Source organism: Trachemys scripta, chromosome 9 (genome assembly GCF_013100865.1).
Source record: "Trachemys scripta elegans isolate TJP31775 chromosome 9, CAS_Tse_1.0, whole genome shotgun sequence".
Classification (NCBI taxonomy): Eukaryota; Metazoa; Chordata; order Testudines; family Emydidae; genus Trachemys; species Trachemys scripta.
The window spans coordinates 47,371,329-47,388,753 of record NC_048306.1 but is presented as its reverse complement, the minus strand read 5'-3'; positions in this window follow the sequence as shown (position 1 = coordinate 47,388,753).

Genomic DNA, 17,425 nt, shown 5'->3' with positions numbered 1-17,425 from the left:
AATCCCCAGACAGATTTTTGCTCCCAATCCTTAACTGGCCCCCTCAAGGATTAAACTCATAACCCTGGGGTTAGCAGGCCAGTGCTCAAACCACTGAGCTATCCCTCTCCCCTTCTTCTTAAAACGCTTCTTAAACATTTTAAAAACCTTATTTACTTTACATACAATAATAGTTTAGTTATATATTATAGACTTATAGAAAGAGACCTTCTAAAAACGTTAACATTATTACTGGCACGCGAAACCTTAAATTAGAGTGAATAAATGGAGATTCGGCACACCACTTCTGAAAGGTTGCCGACCCCTGATGTAAAGCCTACAGCTTTGGAGGTGTGGCCTGGACCCTGGGTCTGTGTTGCAGCAGGCTAGAGGTTCTGGCTCAACAAGGCAGGGTCTGGAAGTCCCAAGCTTGCAGAGAAAACGGGCTCAGAGGTAATCTCAGCACATCAGATGACAGTACCAAGGTGGTCTCTGTGACTGAACCCAACACTGGAGTTGGTTAATTTCTCATTGGAAGGGAAAAGAGGGGCAGAGTCAGGCTATTCTCCTTAAGCTGCTTTTTAAACCTGGTCAAACAAAGGGAAAACTCTCAATATTTTTCAGACTAATTTTTGTTTTGTTCTTTTTCTGACTGGGATGAATTTTTTTCCCCCAAGAAGCTTGTTTTATTGCTATTTTTTTTTTTTTTTTAAAATGCTATTTTTTTGTTGTTGCTGCTGGTTTAAAAATGGTTTATTTGAAATGATAGGCATCAATCTGGACAGTGGGCAATTTTAAGAATTGAAAAATACTAAATGGAAAATGACGACAAAGCCTAGGTGCTATTTTCATTAAATATGTCATCAAATGGCCCTTTGGGGCAGAACATTTCCAAGGCAGGGAAAAGGTGATGTTCAACTAAACACTTTTTGTTCAAAAATGTCAGCCACCTAGACTGATTTAGTCATGACACATCTCATGTTTGCCTTGAACTGTGGCAGCTGCAACAGTGGAGCCATGTAGCAGGATGGCACAGGTGGGCTGGCTCCAAGTGGGGAAAATGAAGATGGTCTGGTGACCGGTGGGTCAGGTCAGATGACCCACATCAGGCCTCTCCCTTACCTGGCCCAGAGGCCTGGCCCTGGGAAGAAAGAGGAAGTGGTGGAGGCAGTAGAGAGCACAAGGTAGCCTGAGACCTGTGGATGACTCCTGGGAGGGTCTGCTTGGGAACGAGCAGGAAGCAACCCAAAGGAAGGGCTGAGAGAAGAGATGGAAAGGAGCCCAGGGAGAGCTGAAAGCTGAGCCTAGAGCGTAGGCAGAAGAATTAGAGAGAAGACAAATCCTTGGGAAAGAGGGGCTGGGCCCAGTTTGAGACAGGACAAAGACTTTTTGTTTTGACCTTGGACACAGAAACTGTTTTCCTGGAAGGAGTGGACTTTTGTTAAAGACTTCACCATAGGGCTATTCGCTGTATCAGGTCATGGCAGCTGCTGCAGTGGGCTGAGCAGGGGAAACTGAGGCAGGACTGCTGCAGCAGCACCCCGGGCCCCAAGGGGGCATGCTGGAGGAGGTGACTGGTCACACAGGGCACCAACTGAAATTCAGCTCTGTGTTCAGGTTCTCAAGCCAAAGATTGCACAAAACAACTGTCCAGACAATGTTGTTCCCAGCCCTAAGCCACAGCCCTTCACCAGAGTTGTCTTTTGTTCCAAATGTATGAAAGCTCATGCATTGGCCAAGGGGCCTGGGTGTTGGGCAGGTATTCCCCCTTTGAAACACAAAAGGAAATCCCCTCTGCTTTCACAGTCTGCTGGTTACCACAACAACCCCAGTGTCTGCAGATAACACTGTACGTTTAAACTATGAGTTTGGTGAGGGTTTTTTTTTTTTTAACAGTTACCCTGGAATCTCCAATATTTTATAGAATCATAGAATATCAGGGTTGGAAGGGACCTCAGGAGATCATCTAGTCCAACCCCCTGCTCAAAGCAGAACCAATTCCCAACTAAATCATCCCAGCCAGGGCTTTGTCAAGCCTGACCTTAAAAACCTCTAAAGAAGGAGGTTTTTAAGGTTACCACATCCCTAGGTAACCTATTCCAGTGTTTCACCACCCTCCTAGTGAAAAAGTGTTTCCTAATATCCAATCTAAAACTCCCCCACTGCAACTTGAGACCATTACTCCTTGTTCTGTCATCTGGTACCACTGAGAACAGTGTAGATCCATCCTCTTTGGAACCCCATTTCAGGTAGTTGAAAGCAGCTCTCAAATCCCCCTCATTCTTCTCTTCTGCAGACTAAACAATCCCAGTTCCCTCGGCCTCTCCTCATCAATCATGTGTTCCAGCCCCCTAATAATTTTTGTTGCCCTCCGCTGGACTCTTTCCAATTTTTCCACATCCTTCTTGTAGTGTGGGGTCCAAAACTGGACACAGTACTCCAGATGAGGCCTCACCAATGTCGAATAGAGGGGAATGATCATGTCCCTCGATCTGCTGGCAATGCCCCTACTTATACAGCCCAAGATGCCGTTAGCCTTCTTGGCAACAAGAGCACACTGTTGACTCATATCCAGCTTCTTGTCCACTGTAACCTCTAGGTCCTTTTCTGCAGAACTGCTGCCTAGCCATTCGGTCCCTAGTCTGTAACAGTGCATGGGATTCTTTCGTCCTAAGTACAGGACTCTGCACTTATCCTTGTTGAACCTCATCAGGTTTCTTTTGGCCCAATCCTCTAATTTGTCTAGGTCCCTCTGTATCCTATCCCTACCCTCCAGCGTATCTACCACTCCTCCCAGTTTAGTGTCATCTCCAAACTTGCTGAGAGTGCAGTCCACGCCATCCTCCAGATCATTAATGAAGATATTGAACAAAACCAGCCCCAGGACCGACCCTTGGGCCACTCTGCTTGATACCGGCTGCCAACTAGACATGGAGCCATCGATCACTACCCATGGAGCCCGACAATCTAGCCAGCCTTCTATCCACTTTATAGTCTATTCATCAAGCCCATACTTCTTTAACTTGCCGGCAAGAATACAGTGGGAGACCATATCAAATGCTTTGCTGAAGTCAAGGTATGGAGATTCTACCACTTCCCTAGGTAACCAATTCCAATGCTTCACCACCCTCCTAGTGAAATAGTGTTTCCTAATATCCAACCTAGACCTCCCCCACTGCAACTTGAGACCACTGCTCCTTGTTCTGTCATCTGCCTTCACTGAGAACAGCCAAGCTCCATCCTCTTTGGAACCCCCCTTCAGGCAGTTGAAGGCTGCTATCAAATCCCCCCTCATTCTTCTCTTCTGCAGACTAAAGATGCCCAGTTCCCTCAGCCTCTCCCCGTAAGTCATGTGCTCCAGCCGCCTGATCATTTTTGTTGCCCTCCGCTGGACTCTCTCCAATTTGTAGTGGGTGGCCCAAAACTGGACACAATAATCCAGATGTCGCCTCACCGGTGCCGAATAGAGGGGGAATAATCACTTCCTGCGATCTGCTGGCAACACTCCTACTAATGCAGCCCAATATGCCATTAGCTTTCTTGTCAGCAGTCTGCCCTTGTTGCCTCATCCAGCTTCTCATCCACTGTAATCCCCACGTCCTTTTCTGCAGAACTGCTGCTTAGCCAGTCGGTCCCCAGCCTGTAGCAGTGCATGGGATTCTTCCTTCCTAAGTACAGGACTCTGCACTTGTCCTTGTTGAACCTCATCAGATTTCTTTTGGCCCAATCCTCCAATTTGTCTAGTTCACTCTGGACCCATCCCTACCATCCAGCGTCTCTACCTCTCCCTCCAGCTTAGTGTCATCTGCGAACTTGCTGAGGGTTCGATCCATCCCACAAAACTGGCCCCAGAACCAACCCCTGGAGTACTCCACTTGACACCGGCTGCCAACTAGACATCAAGCCGTTGATCACTACCCATTAAGCCTGACAGTCTAGCCAGCTTTCTATCCACCTTATAATCCATTCATCCAATCCATACTTTTTTAACTTGATGGCAAGAATACTGTGGGAGACCGTATCAAAAGCTTTGCTAAAGTCAAGGTATTTCACATCCACTGCTTTCCCCATATCCACAGATCCAGTTCTCATCATAGAAGGAAATCAGGTGGGTCAGGCATGACTTGCCTTTGGTGAATCCATGTTGACTGTTCCTGATCACCTTCCTCTCCTCCAAGTGCTTCAAAATGGTTTCCTTGAGGACCTGCGCCATGATTTTTCCAGGGACTGAGGTGAGGCTGTAGTTCCCCACATTCTCTTTCTTCCCCTTTTTAAAGATGGGCACTATATTTGCCTTTTTCCAGTCATCAGGGTCTTCCCCCGATTGCCACGAGTTTTCAAAGATAATGGCCACTCGCTCTGCAATCACATCAGCCAATTCCCTCAGCACCCTCAGATGCATTAGATCTGGACCCATGGACTTATGCATGTTCAGTTTTTTCTAAATAGTCCTTAACCTGTTCTTTCACCACTGAGGGCTGCTCACCTCCTCCCTATACTCTGTTGCCCAGGACGATATTTTATGCCAATAACATTGTTAGTCTGGCATCTTTACCATTTTGATTACAATATTCTTATCCCTCTCTAACATGCTCGGGAAAAGTCCTTTCCCAGTCCAAACTGCTGCATGTCTTAGCCCGATCATGGATTCTGGAGAACCAGCAGGATTATGACCTAGTAAGAGACTGAAACCTGAGCAGTGGCATAGGGTAAGTAGTTTTATCCAGACTGTTAAAAACATGTTGGTTTTTATTATTGTTAACTACTCAAACTCCTAATAAATACACTGCGGAAATGTTTTGGGGTTTTTTTTTTTTTTTTTTTTTTTTTTTTTTGAAAGATTAAACAACACCCGTTCAGCTGAAAGCCAAGAAATCAGATCTCTAGGTCTCCAGTCCTCCAAGGAGATCTCCATTTAAAAAACAAGGGAGAAAAAAATTGATATTTCTAAGATAAAAAGCAAGCAGAAAAGAAACCTTTCTTTAAAAAAACAAAAACTCCTCTTTTGAGCCTCTGTCCATTATACAGAGAGAAAAAAGAGCATACAGTTTTATTTCCCCTTTGTAGCTCCATCATTAAAAGGTTTAAAAAAAAAAAAAACCCTGCAAATACATGTAAAAACTTGCAGATACTGTTCTAGCAAGCAGAAGGTCCAAGATATGCTGCCTAAAACAGCTGTCAGCTATGATATAGTCTTCTTTAGTCTAAATACTTTCAGATGGCCCGGCTGCTAGTTGTTGTTTGTGGGTTTTTTTTGTTTTTTTTTGAAAACAGGAGCAAAAAAGGCAAGGAAATCTCCTTATGCTGGAGATAAGTCTCTAAAGACTCAAGCCTGATCTCGCTACCATCAGTGTGAGTCAGGAGTAATCCACATGAGTCAATGGAATCATACCGGCTGTAAGGAAGATTTGAATCAGGCCCATAGCAATTACTGAAGTGGGAAAATCTCTTCCAGATGTTGATGTTTAAATAAGCAACCCCTGGGAAGCCTGCAAGAGTTAGGATACAACTTAGCAAAAGCTTGGAAATCGGAATTTCCTGAGCAGGTGCATTGGGGTGCAGGGGTCACCAGAAAGAGTGCAGTAGTAAGAAAGCTGTTTGGATGACTGGGTAGAGAGCACGGGTGGAGGGATTGCAAACTCAGGAAGGGGCATTGGAGAGGTGGGCTGGGCTGTCCCGTACAATACATCCCTGTGTGGCCGCCTTGCCTACATGGTGAACATGCCTATCACACAAAGCAGGGCTCTGCAGTGGGCACAGTTAGCCAGGCCATGCTGTTCTCTCAGATGCATCCAGTTATTTGTGTGCATGTTTGCAGGAATGGAGCCTTCACTCGGAAGCAGAACAAACGATGCTCAGTATCTCAAAGCAGAGGTGGCAGGTTTGTATAATTTTTGGGGGTGCCCAGAACAGGTCTAAGTCCCCCTGCCACACGCACACACCTGCCTTATATATAAAATAGTGTACAAAATGGACTGGAAACAGTAAGCATTTAGCAGTTTCCTTATACTGCACAATGTGGGAGTGTGTGGAGGGATGAGGGCTCTGGCTGGGGGTGCAGGTGCTGGGGTGGGGCTGGGAATGAGGGGTTTGGGAGGGGCTCAGGGCTAGGGCAGAGGGTTGAGGCGCAGGGGTGAAAGCTCTGGCTGGGGTGTGGGCTTTGGGGTGGGGTGGGGATGAGGAGTTGGGGGTGCAGGCAGGCTGTGCCAGGCCTGGGGCCAGAGAGGAGGACTCCACTGTCCTCCCAGCCCTCTCCCTCCTGGCAGCACACTCACCGGGCAGTGTCTCTGCACATGCTCCTAGGGGCCAGGCCCCCCTCAGGTCCAGAAAGCCCCCTCACCTTCCCTGTGGTGGGTGCTGGGCAGGGGGGGGGGGGGAAGAACAGGCTGCCATCACTTGTGGCCTCTTCCCCTGCTGCAGCCTACTGCCCCTCACCATAGCCTCATGGGGGGTGGGGCTGCCTCTTGCCCAGCGTGAGGCAGGCGTGGTGGGTGGGGGGCATGGATCACGCAGTTGGACATTCACCTAAGCCCCAGCAGTTGCTCAGGTGAGGTCCAAACTCCATCTCCCAGAAACCCCCTCAGCATTGTCTCCCGGTGGGTGCCAGGGGAAGGGAGGGCTGCCAATCATGTGTGCGCCTCCTCCCCTCCGCCCTCTGCAGGTGCAGCAGCTGCCTCAGCCTGCCACTGGCACCACTCGTGTTGTAGGCAGCAGCGACCGCCGGCGGCGAGGGAACACAGCGCGGAGTGGTAGGGCAGCTGCCCGCTTGAGGCAGGGATGCACTGTGGCCCAGGGGAGGCACTCGGGGGCAGCACGAAGGGTCAGGGGAGAGACCCGGCTTCCAACATTGGTGGAGCCGGAGGACCCCTGGAGCCCAGGCACCACAGACCCATACAACTCACCGCCCGTCTCAGAGCATTAACGCAGCACAAAGGCCTTCTGAAACAGCAGCACAGGGCCTGAGCTTCAGCAGTTCCCAGCCTGTTCTGGGCATAGATGAGATGGGTGAGCGTGGAAAGAAGCTGTTTGCCCCCCTGATCCCTCTATGGTAGCCAGGTTCCCGGTGTAATTTAGAACAGCCTCAGGGTTGCTCTGAAGTATGCTGACTGCCTGTGGCCTCCAAGGACTCTTCTAGCAGCCAAAATTGTTAGGTCATCAGGATGCCATGGCCCTGGCCCTAGTCCTGCCATACCTCTTTCCCTTTGGGGAACAGCCATCCCCTGCAGTGAGGTCTGGGAGGGGAAGTGGCATAATAGCTGCTGTGGCTGCCCTATACCAATACTGCAGGACCCCTCTATTAGCCTGAAAAACTGGGTTCAGGATCTGCTTTGTGCTGGGCAGACCAACTCAGGTCAGATGCATTCGTTTGATCCATAGACATTCATAGATTCACAGATTCCAAGCCCAGAAGGGACCACTGTAATCAGCTAGTGTGACCTCTGCATAACACAGGCCAGAGACCTGTCCCAAAACAATTCCTAGAGCAGAGCTTTCAGAAAAACATCCAATCTTGACTGAAATGTATTAGAAACATAGACTCACAGGGTTAGAAGGGACTGCAAGGATCATCTAGTCTAACCCCTTGCCCAGATGCCAGATTTATTGTGTCTAACCCTCCAAGACAGATGGCTCCAGCCTCCTTTTGAAAACCTCCAGTGAAGGAGCTTCCACGACCTCCCTAAGCATCTGTTCCATTGTCCTACTGTTCTTACAGTTAAGAAGTGTTTCCTGAGATTTAATCTAAATCCACTGTGCTGTAGTTTGACCCCATTGCATCTTATCCTGCCTTGTGTGCAAGAGAAAACAGCCTTTCTCCACCTTTTTTATGGCAGTCTTTCAAATATCTGAAGACTGCTATCATGTTCCCCCTTATCTCCTCTTTTCCAAACTGAACATACGCAGTTCCTTCAGCCTTTGCAAGTATGGCATGCAATCCATCTTTCTTTTTTGTCTGTGATATCTGAAGAACCCTGTAGAGGTCTCAGCTGAGATTCGGCCCTCAGCGGGGCTGTGGGGTATCCCGCCGCCTCGCTCTGGTCCGCCGTCAGTCCTGGTCCGGCGGTAGTGTGGGACAGCAAACACACGGTTAGGGGCTCAGGTCCTTAAGCAGGGGCTGAGCTAATAGTTCAGGAAAAGCCCCGAGCCCTCAATCAAGGCGGGCTGCAATCAAATAGTCAGGAACCCAGGCCCTTAAGCAGGGGCTGAGTCAATGAGTCTGTAGCAGCCCAGGCCGTACTAGTGTCCTTGGTGGTCTCCACCAGCATCGGTTCCCCCGCATAGGTAGCGAAGGGTAGGTTCGGCTTCTCCTCGGGGTAGCTGGAAAGGAGCAGGCTCAACTCCTCCTCGGGGTAGCTGGAAAGGGGCAGGCTCAGCCAGTCCTCCTCAGAGTAACGGGCGAGGGGTAGGCTTGGCTAGCCCAGTGAGTCCTCAGGGTAGTCACGGCCTTCTGCTGTCTCCTAAGCGGGAGCTCAGGCACAGACATCGGCTCTCTGGCAGCTTGTTCTCCACTGAGCTCTGCAGGCAGGCTTTTATACTTCCGGGTCGGCGCAGTGACCTCTGAGGGGCAGGCGCCGGACCCAGTGGCTCCGCCCACTTTGGTGTTGGGGGAGGTTCGGCCCTCAGCGGGGCTGTGGGGTATCCCACCGCCTCGCTACAAACCCCTTCTTGTCTCTAACATTCCTTGCCAGTATTTCATTCTTTGCCTTGGCTTTCCTGATTTTTGTCCCTACACGCTAATATTGATTTATTTATACATGGGTATACTAATGACACACACTGATTGCTCTGAAATAGAAGTCCACATACATCATCTCACCATAAACATATGTTATATCCTTTTTAGTACCAAACAGGATGTATGACATTACTCTCAAGAAGTATCAGTTCTGCTTCATGGGCAATGTGTGCTCTCAGTTAGTAGATATTTGATGTTTCCCAGGATAAAAATATCTTTATTTTGGTATCTAAATAATATTTTAATAAACCTACAATTATGCCTGGGTCACGCACTCATCTAATCAAGTGCTATAAAGTGGAAACTTACAGCTGGCTTAAAAGAGAGACATTTTTTCATGAAAAATTTATCCCTAGCTTTTTTGTTTAAAAAAAAAAAATCAAAATTTTTCAACCAGTTTAAACCCCATCTAGAACCTGGCAGTGTCTAGCAAAGAAGTACCCTTTGCAGGTAAGAAAGGTGTACACTTTGTTTTCAGTGTAGCCACAAGAAGTTGGGGGTGAGGAAGGTTAGTGCATAGAGCACTGGACTGGGATTCAGGACACCTGGATCTATTCCCAGCTCTGGCCTGCTGGGTGACCTCAGGCAAGCCTCTGTGCTCAATTTCTCCATCTGTAAAATGGGAATAATGACAGTGCCCTCCTTTCATCTATTGATGAAAAATGCTACATAACAGGTAGGTATTATGTCATTGTTATAAATTTGCTCCATTGCAACTGCAGCCTTGATTTGAGGGTCCTCTCTTTGCGTATTGGGGCCCTGCACGATGTCTGGGACGGGAGCAGGACTGGTGCCATGGAGCCACCCAAGTTCCCTTTTCAAGCAGAGGGAAGCAAATGAAATGAAGTGCCTCTGGGGATGCAGGGGGCCTGAAGTAGATGCAGTGTCACCAAATCATGATATTTGAAAGGGTTTTTTTGCAAATCCTGAACCCGAGTCTTGTGGTGATGTGGGAATCTCAACTGTCATTTTAAAAATAGTTCCTAAAGGGCTCCACAATAAAATACAAAGGATAAACTCCACCCTGACAGAGGTGTTCTAGCCATCTGAATCCCACACTTGGAGCTTGCTTACTTATTTGTATTCCTGTAGCACCTAGGAGCTCTAGTCATAGCCCAGGAGGCCATTGTGCTAGGTGCTGGACAAACACAGAACAAAAAGCCAGTCCCTGCTCCCCAACAAATTTACAATCTAAGCATAGGACAAGAGAGAAAAGCTGGATACACAAAGACAGGCAGGAGAGTACAAGGAAACAATGAGACACTGTCAGTCAGCATAATTTTTTTGTAGGCATCACGGCAAAGGTCTGGTCTGAGGAAGGATGTGAAGGTGGATAAAGAGCTCATGACATAAGAATGGCCCTACTGGGTTGGACCAAAGGTCCATCTAGCCCAGTATCCTGTCTTCCAACAGTGGCCAGTGCCAGGTGCCCCAGAGGGAATGAACAGAACAGGTAATCATCAAGTGATCCATCCCCTGTTGCTCATTCCCAGCTTCTGGTAAACAGAGCCTAGGGACACCATTCCTGCCCATCCTGGCTAATAGCCATTGATAGACCTATCCTCCATGAATTTTTCTAGTTCTTTTTTGAACCCACTTATGGTCTTGGCCTTCATAACATCCCCTGGCAAGGAGTTCCACAGGTTGACTGTGCATTGTGTGAAGAAATACTTCCTTTTATTTGTTTTAAACCTGCTGCCTATTAATTTCATTGGGTGACCCCTAGTTCTTGTGCTATGAGAAGTAGTAAACAACACTTTCTTATCTACTTTCTCTACACCAGTCATGATTTTATAGACCTCAATCATATCTCCCCTTAGCTGTCTCTTTTCCAAGCTGAAAAGTCCCAGTCTTATTAATCTCGCCTCATAAGGAAGCCGTTCCATGCCCCTAATCATTTTTGTTGCCCTTTTCTGAACCTTTTCCAATTCCAATATATCTTTTTTTGAGATGGGGCAACCACATCTGCACACAATATTCAAGATGCGGGCATATCATGGATTTATATAGAGGCAACATGATATTTTTTTGTCCTATTTTCTATCCCCTTCTTAATTATTCTCAGCATTCTGTTCACTTTTTTGACTGCCACTGCACATCGAGTGGATGTTTTCAGACAACTATCCACAATGACTTCAAGATCTCTTTCTTGAGTGGTAACAGCTAATTTAGACCCCATCATTTTATATATATAGTTGGGATTATGTTTTCCAATGTGCATTACTTTGTATTTATCAACATTGAATTTCATCTGCCATTTTGTTGCCCAGTTACCCAGTTTTGAGAGATCCTTTTGTACTCTTCGCAGTCTGCCTGGGTCTTAACTATATTGAGTAATTTTGTATCATCTGCAAATTTTGCCACCTCACTGTTTACCCCTTTTTCATTTATGAATGTTGAATAGGACTGGTCCCAGAACAGACCCCTGGGGGAAACCACTATTTACCTCTCTCCATTCTGAAAACTGGCCATTTATACCTAACCTTTGTTTCCTATCTTTTAACCAGTTACCAATCCATGAGAGCACCTTCCTCTTATCCTGTGGCAGCTTACTTTGTATAAGAGCCTTTGGTGAGGGACCTTTTCAAAGGCTTTCTGAAAATCTAAGTACGCTATATCCACTGGATCCCCTTGGTCCACATGCTTGTTTACCCCCTCAAACAATTCTAGTAGAGTGGTAAGGCATGATTTCCCCTTATTAAAATTGTTTACCCCCTCAACAAATTATGTTCATCTATGTTTCTGATAATATTGTTCTTTATTATAGTTTCAACTAGTTTGCCCAGTATTGAAGTCAGGCTTACAGGCCTGTAATTGCTGGGATCAATCTGGAGCCCTAAATAAGAATGACCTAAATAAGAATGTACAATCAAAGTACGATGGCTTCGCATTCTATTGTCGGGACTGTCTCTATGTGGGTCACTCACTTCCCAGTTGATGTGGAAATCTAGCCCTACACCTAGTATCTCCGATTGTGTCAAAGGGGAGCAGATCTCTGTTGAAAATCCAATTGCACTTGTGGGTGCTGAGATGTGTTGGAAATCTGGTCCGCAGCCCCTGGCCTTCAAAGCCCATTGGAGTCAATGGGGCAATGCTGATTTATAACAGCTGAGGATCTGCCTCTTGTTTTAAAGCCCTTTGAAACAAAACTAAGACTGATATACATTTCCAAAGAAACTTGACCTTCCCTCAGAATTTGCATCTGCAAACACTAGTCCACAGAGGCCTGCTCCTAAGCCCAGCAGAGTGAATGGACAGAGGTTCCTGATTTCATTGGGCTGTGGATGCAGCTCCATCGAGGCTTGTTGTTTATGGCACATCTGATCTCTGGAGACTTTGAAAAGCAGATGTGTGTGTGAAAAACTCAAGCTTTTTTATTTAAAATAAATAAAAGGAAGTTCTTCTTCACACAGGGCACAGTCAGCTTGTGGAACTCCTTACCTGAGGAGGTTGTGAAGGCTAGGACTATAACAGCGTTTAAAAGACAACTGGGTAAATTCATGGAGGTTAAGTCCATTAATGGCTATTAGCCACGATGGGTAAGGAATGGTGTCCCTAGACTCTGTTTGTCAGAGGATGGAGATGGATGGCAGGAGAGAGATCACTTGATCATTACCTGTTAGGTTCACTCCCTCTGGGGCACCTATCATTGGCCACTGTCGGTAGACAGTATACTGGGCTAGATGGACCTTTGGTCTGACCCAGTACGGCCGTTCTTATGTTCAAGTAAAAAGACGCAGCCAATATTTGTCATTCCTTGGGTTTTGTGTCTCCCATTCATGTGTCTGTGGAATTGACAGACTATGTCTATGTCAGGAGGACAATTCTGCACTCAAGCTGTGCCAGGGATAGGAGAATGAAAGGCTTGATGGTAAATGCATCTCTTACAAAGGTCTGGCCATGGTGTTTCCTATAGGTATTACAGTGCAAGCTGGCTAATCACAGGCTACCACTGCCTCTTTCACTGGGACTGAGTGAAGGAATGCTGGGAAAGAAGGCTCCTGAGATGTCTGTGTCTGATTGGAGCAAATAGGGAGAGATGAGATTGTACTGGGGAGGAGTCCTGTTATCAGAGCTGGCTCCAGGGTTTTGCCGCCCCAAGCAGCCCCCCCCCCCCCCCCCAAAAAAAAAAAGCCGCGATCGCGATCTGCGGCAGCAATTCGGTGGGAGTTACTTCGCTCCAAGCCGAAGTGAGGGACCGTCCGCCGAATTGCTGCCGAATAGCTGGACGTGCCGCCCCTCTCCAGAGTGGCCGCCCCAAGCACCTGCTTGACAAGCTGGCGCCTGGAGCTGGCCCTGCCTGTTATAATTATTTTATATTTACAGAACCCAGAGCCTAGGTGCTGTAGGGATGTGATGGGATATACCAGCCCCACACTGGTGAGGCAAAAGTTAAAGATCTACTCTGGGCCCAGGAGGCCATGCCTCCTTGCTTCTGCTGGGCATGCTCCTGGTGGAGGGAGAATTAAAGGGGAGAGACTCAGCTCAGTCTGGGCTGGCCCAGGAGGAGAGCAATTGGGTGCAGCAGCCTCCTGCTGGGAAGCCACCAGGGCTCCATGCTGCCAAGATTGAGCCTCAAATCTAAGCCACTGGAAGCCTGTCAACCATGGAAGCTGAAGGTGATGGCTTGCTTTTGCCAACGGAGGAGGCGCCTCACAGGATACACAGGAGGGACCCCAATTCTAGCCCAAGATGATAGGGTAGGAAGGGACCCAAGGAGCATGTTTAGGGGTATCAGGCCTCAGGCCCTGTATAAGGGATACTGCTTTGAAGGGCCCTGGGTTGGAACCCAGTGGATTAGGGTAGGCCCAGGTTCCCCTACCCCCGCTCTCGCCAGGGGCGATGCTACCTCAAACTATTGCTGCTAGGCAGGGCAGCCTTGGCATTCTCAGCAGGGGTGATGCTACCCCAAGCTGCAACTGCCAGGGGAACTGACCCTTGGACTCTCACTGTTAGGTGTTATCATAGAATATCAGGGTTGGAAGGGACCTCAGGAGGTCATCTAGTCCAACCCCCTGCTCAAAGCAGGACCAATTCCCAACTAAATCATCCCAGCCAGGGCTTTGTCAAGCCTGACCTTAAAAACCTCTAAGGAAGGAGATTCCACCACCTCCCTAGGTAACCCATTCCAGTGCTTCACCGCCCTCCTACTGAAAAAGTTTTTCCTAATATCCAACCTAAACCTCCCCAACTGCAACTTGAGACCATTACTCCTTGTTCTGTCATCAGGTACCACTGAGAACAGTGTAGATCCATCCTCTTTGGAACCCCCTTTCAGGTAGTTGAAAGCAGCTATCAAATTCCCCCCTCATTCTTCTCTTCTGCAGACTAAACAATCCCAGTTCCCTCAGCTTCTCCTCATAAGTCATGTGCTCCAGCCCCCTAATAATTTTTGTTGCCCTCCGCTGGACTCTTTCCAATTTTTCCACATCCTTCTTGTAGTGTGGGGCCCAAAACTGGACACAGTACTCCAGATGAGGCCTCACCAATGTCGAATAGAGAGGAACGATCATGTCCCTTGATCTGCTGGCAATGCCCCTACTTATACAGCCCAGAATGCCGTTAGCCTTCTTGGCAATAAGGGCACACTGTTGACTCATATCCAGCTTCTCGTCCACTGTAACCCCTAGGTCCTTTTCTGCAGAACTGCTTCCTAGCCATTCGGTCCCTAGTCTGTAACAGTGCATGGGATTCTTCCGTCCTAAGTGCAGGACTCTGCACTTGTCCTTGTTGAACCCCATCAGGTTTCTTTTGGCCCAATCCTATAATTTGTCTAGGTCCCTCTGTATCCTATCCCTACCCTCCAGCATATCTACCACTCCTCCCAGTTTAGTGTTATGTGCAAACTTGCTGAGGGTGCAGTCTACGCCATCCTCCAGATCATTATGCCCCAGACTATTGCCATTAGGCGGTCCTGCTGGCCAGAGGCACACAGCCAGTCTCCCAACAAGGGGTTTATCCTGCCAGGTGCTGAGCACGCTGGGCCTGAGCCAGTAAAACATTGACACAGATGCATAGGTGCTGGAACTAGGATTGTGGGGGATGCTTCAGCACCCCCTGGATTTAAGTGTTTTCCATTATAGCCAGGGTTTACAGTTTGGTTTAATGGCTCTCAGCACCCCCACTATACAAATTGTTCCAGAACTCCTGCATACGTGTTCAGCTTTAAGGATGTGATCACTGAAGTCGATGACACGATTCAGGTGCAGGGCAGGGACAGAATGCTGAGCATCCGGCACAACCAAGTCCTGCCACTGCAGATAAAAAGCCAGGTTCCCTGCCTTGAAGCACTTACTGCTGACCTCTAAACCTGAGTCAGCGCATGGGGTCAGCAGACAGCAGAGCAGGGATGGGGTGAGGAATACCAAGGGTTAGCAGTAAGTTCACGTGGTTACTGAGTGTGCCATGCCTACAGGGTTCAGTTGAAGTTCGGCTCTGCTCTGGAAGGGGATTGTTGGGAGGGCACAGTGAGTTTCCATGTTGTTGCCCTTTGTGATTTCCAGATGAGATGTTCTCAGTTTCCAAGTAAAACCCGGGTTGGATTTTTAGCTACCAGTCATGCAAACTCAGGTTGGGCTCTGATGACCAGATCCTCCCAGGCTCCTAACTCCATTGATTTCAGAGGAAGTTAGGAGTCTAAATACATTTGAGCTTCTGGGCCTGAGAGCCAAAATAAACTCTCTCCTTCTCACACAGGGTACATCTACACTACAGCGGGGAGTCGATTTAAGATACGCAAATTCAGCTACGTGAATAGCGTAGCTGAATTCGACGTATTGCAGCCGACTTACCCCGTTGTGAGGACGGCGGCAAAATCGACTTCTGTGGCTTTTTGTCGGCGGCGCTTCCTACCACCTCCGCTGGTGGAGTTAGAGCGCCGATTTGGGGATCGATTGTCGCGTCCCGACGGGACGCGATAAATCGATCCCCGAGAGGTCGATTTCTACCCGCCGATTCAGGCGGGTAGTATAGACCAGACCACACTGTGATGGGTTCCCCCCCACCAGGCTGCCCTTTGGAACTGGGGTACCATTGAGCCCTCTGACCCACCAGCCTGGGCTCTCTCTCACTGTAGCGGGTGGTCACCCCGCTCCGGCCCTGAAAGGGTTAAAAGCCAGTCCTTGGAGAGGGCTGGGACTGAGGCAGCCAATCAGGGCCCGGCTTGGCCAGTATAAGAAGGGTTCCTGCAAGAAGACAGGGAGTTAGTCTTTCTCTCTCTGGTTGTGGTTGTCTGGGAACTTTCGGTACTGGGAGTAGAGCAGGGCTGGGGAAAGCCAAAAGGCCCTGTGGAGCTCCAGCCTGGCAAATCCCCAGGCTGTGGGCCTTGCTAAAGGCCAAAGCCGGTACAGGGGTTTTAGAGGGGTGGACTGGGGTTAGGCAAAGGCAGCAGGTCCACCCAAAGGCGATGAGTGGTCTTTACAGACTGCAGTTTGCCCAAGTGAGAGGGGGCTAGCTGATGACTGGCAGTAGCCACTGAGGCAAGGTGGGTGAGAGGGTTGGGGGTTTCCCTGGGAAGAGAGACCCTGTGTGTGGTGGTATTGCAGAACCCCAGGGTAGAGTAGAACTTTAAAAGCATGAGCCTTATTTCCTACTAGTGGTTCTCTTTGACTCACTTCTCCCAGGCAGCATGGATGAGGTGAATCATTAGAAAGGATGAGAATGAAGAGGAGTTATTGGGTGGATGGGAGTGGTATGGAAGAAGGCACTGACACAATGCACACAAAGGTAGGTGGGCATTAGTGATTGGAGGATGTGATAGAGATTAGGTCAGAGATTTTGGCAAGGTGGAATTCAAGTATTGTTTGGGGGTAAGGGTGAGGTGATGAAACCGGAAGAGAGGAGGTAGAGAAAGGGGGAGGGATATGAGCAAACCAAAGAAAGTATTATTTATATCACAGTAGGGCCTAGAGGTCCCTTTGTGCTAGTTGCTGTACATATAGTGAGAGACAAGTTCTTCAGGGCATGGCATACAGCCTAAATACATCAGGGAGAAAGAGGCCCAGAAAGGGGGAGTTGCTCAAGGTCACACAACAGGTGGGTGGCAGTGCTGGGAACAGAAGTCCAGTCTTCTGCATCCTAGCCCAGTGCTCCATCCACTGGACCATGCTGCTCCCTGCATACAGGCATCCTTTTAACAACACAGCTATGTGTCTGTGAGGCTATTTCTCCTTGGGGGTGGGGGGGGGTGAGACCATCCCTGTTGGGAAGGAGGGGGGTTGGGACAGCAGGTGAGATCTGCTGGACTGAGGGTCTTGGGGGATTATGCTGGGGCTCCAGCAGGTGCAACTGTTGCAGGGGACATGACTGGGTGATGTGTGTGTGGGGAAGATTTGGGGTGGGGGCTGCTGAGCTGTGGGTCAGGATTTGGGATGGGGCTGCTGGGGGCTGTGGGGGCAGGATTTGGGCTGAGGGCTTTGGGGGGATCCGCACAGGGCTGTGCCAGGGTGGTGTGGTGGAGGGGGGAGGGATTTGGAGTAGGGGCAGTTGGGTTGGGGATTGCAGGATTTGGGAAAAGGTTGCTGGGTGGGGGTCTCTGGAGGTTGTGGGGGCAGGATTTGGATGAGGGCTGCTGGGCTAGGGGTCTCTGGGGGGCAGGATTTGGGATGGGGGCTGAGGGTCCCTGGGGAGGCAAGATTTGGGGTGGAGGCTGCTGGGTTTGGAGTCCCTGGGGGGGGGCAGAGCTGGGGGGGGGGCTGTGAGTTCGGGGGGGGG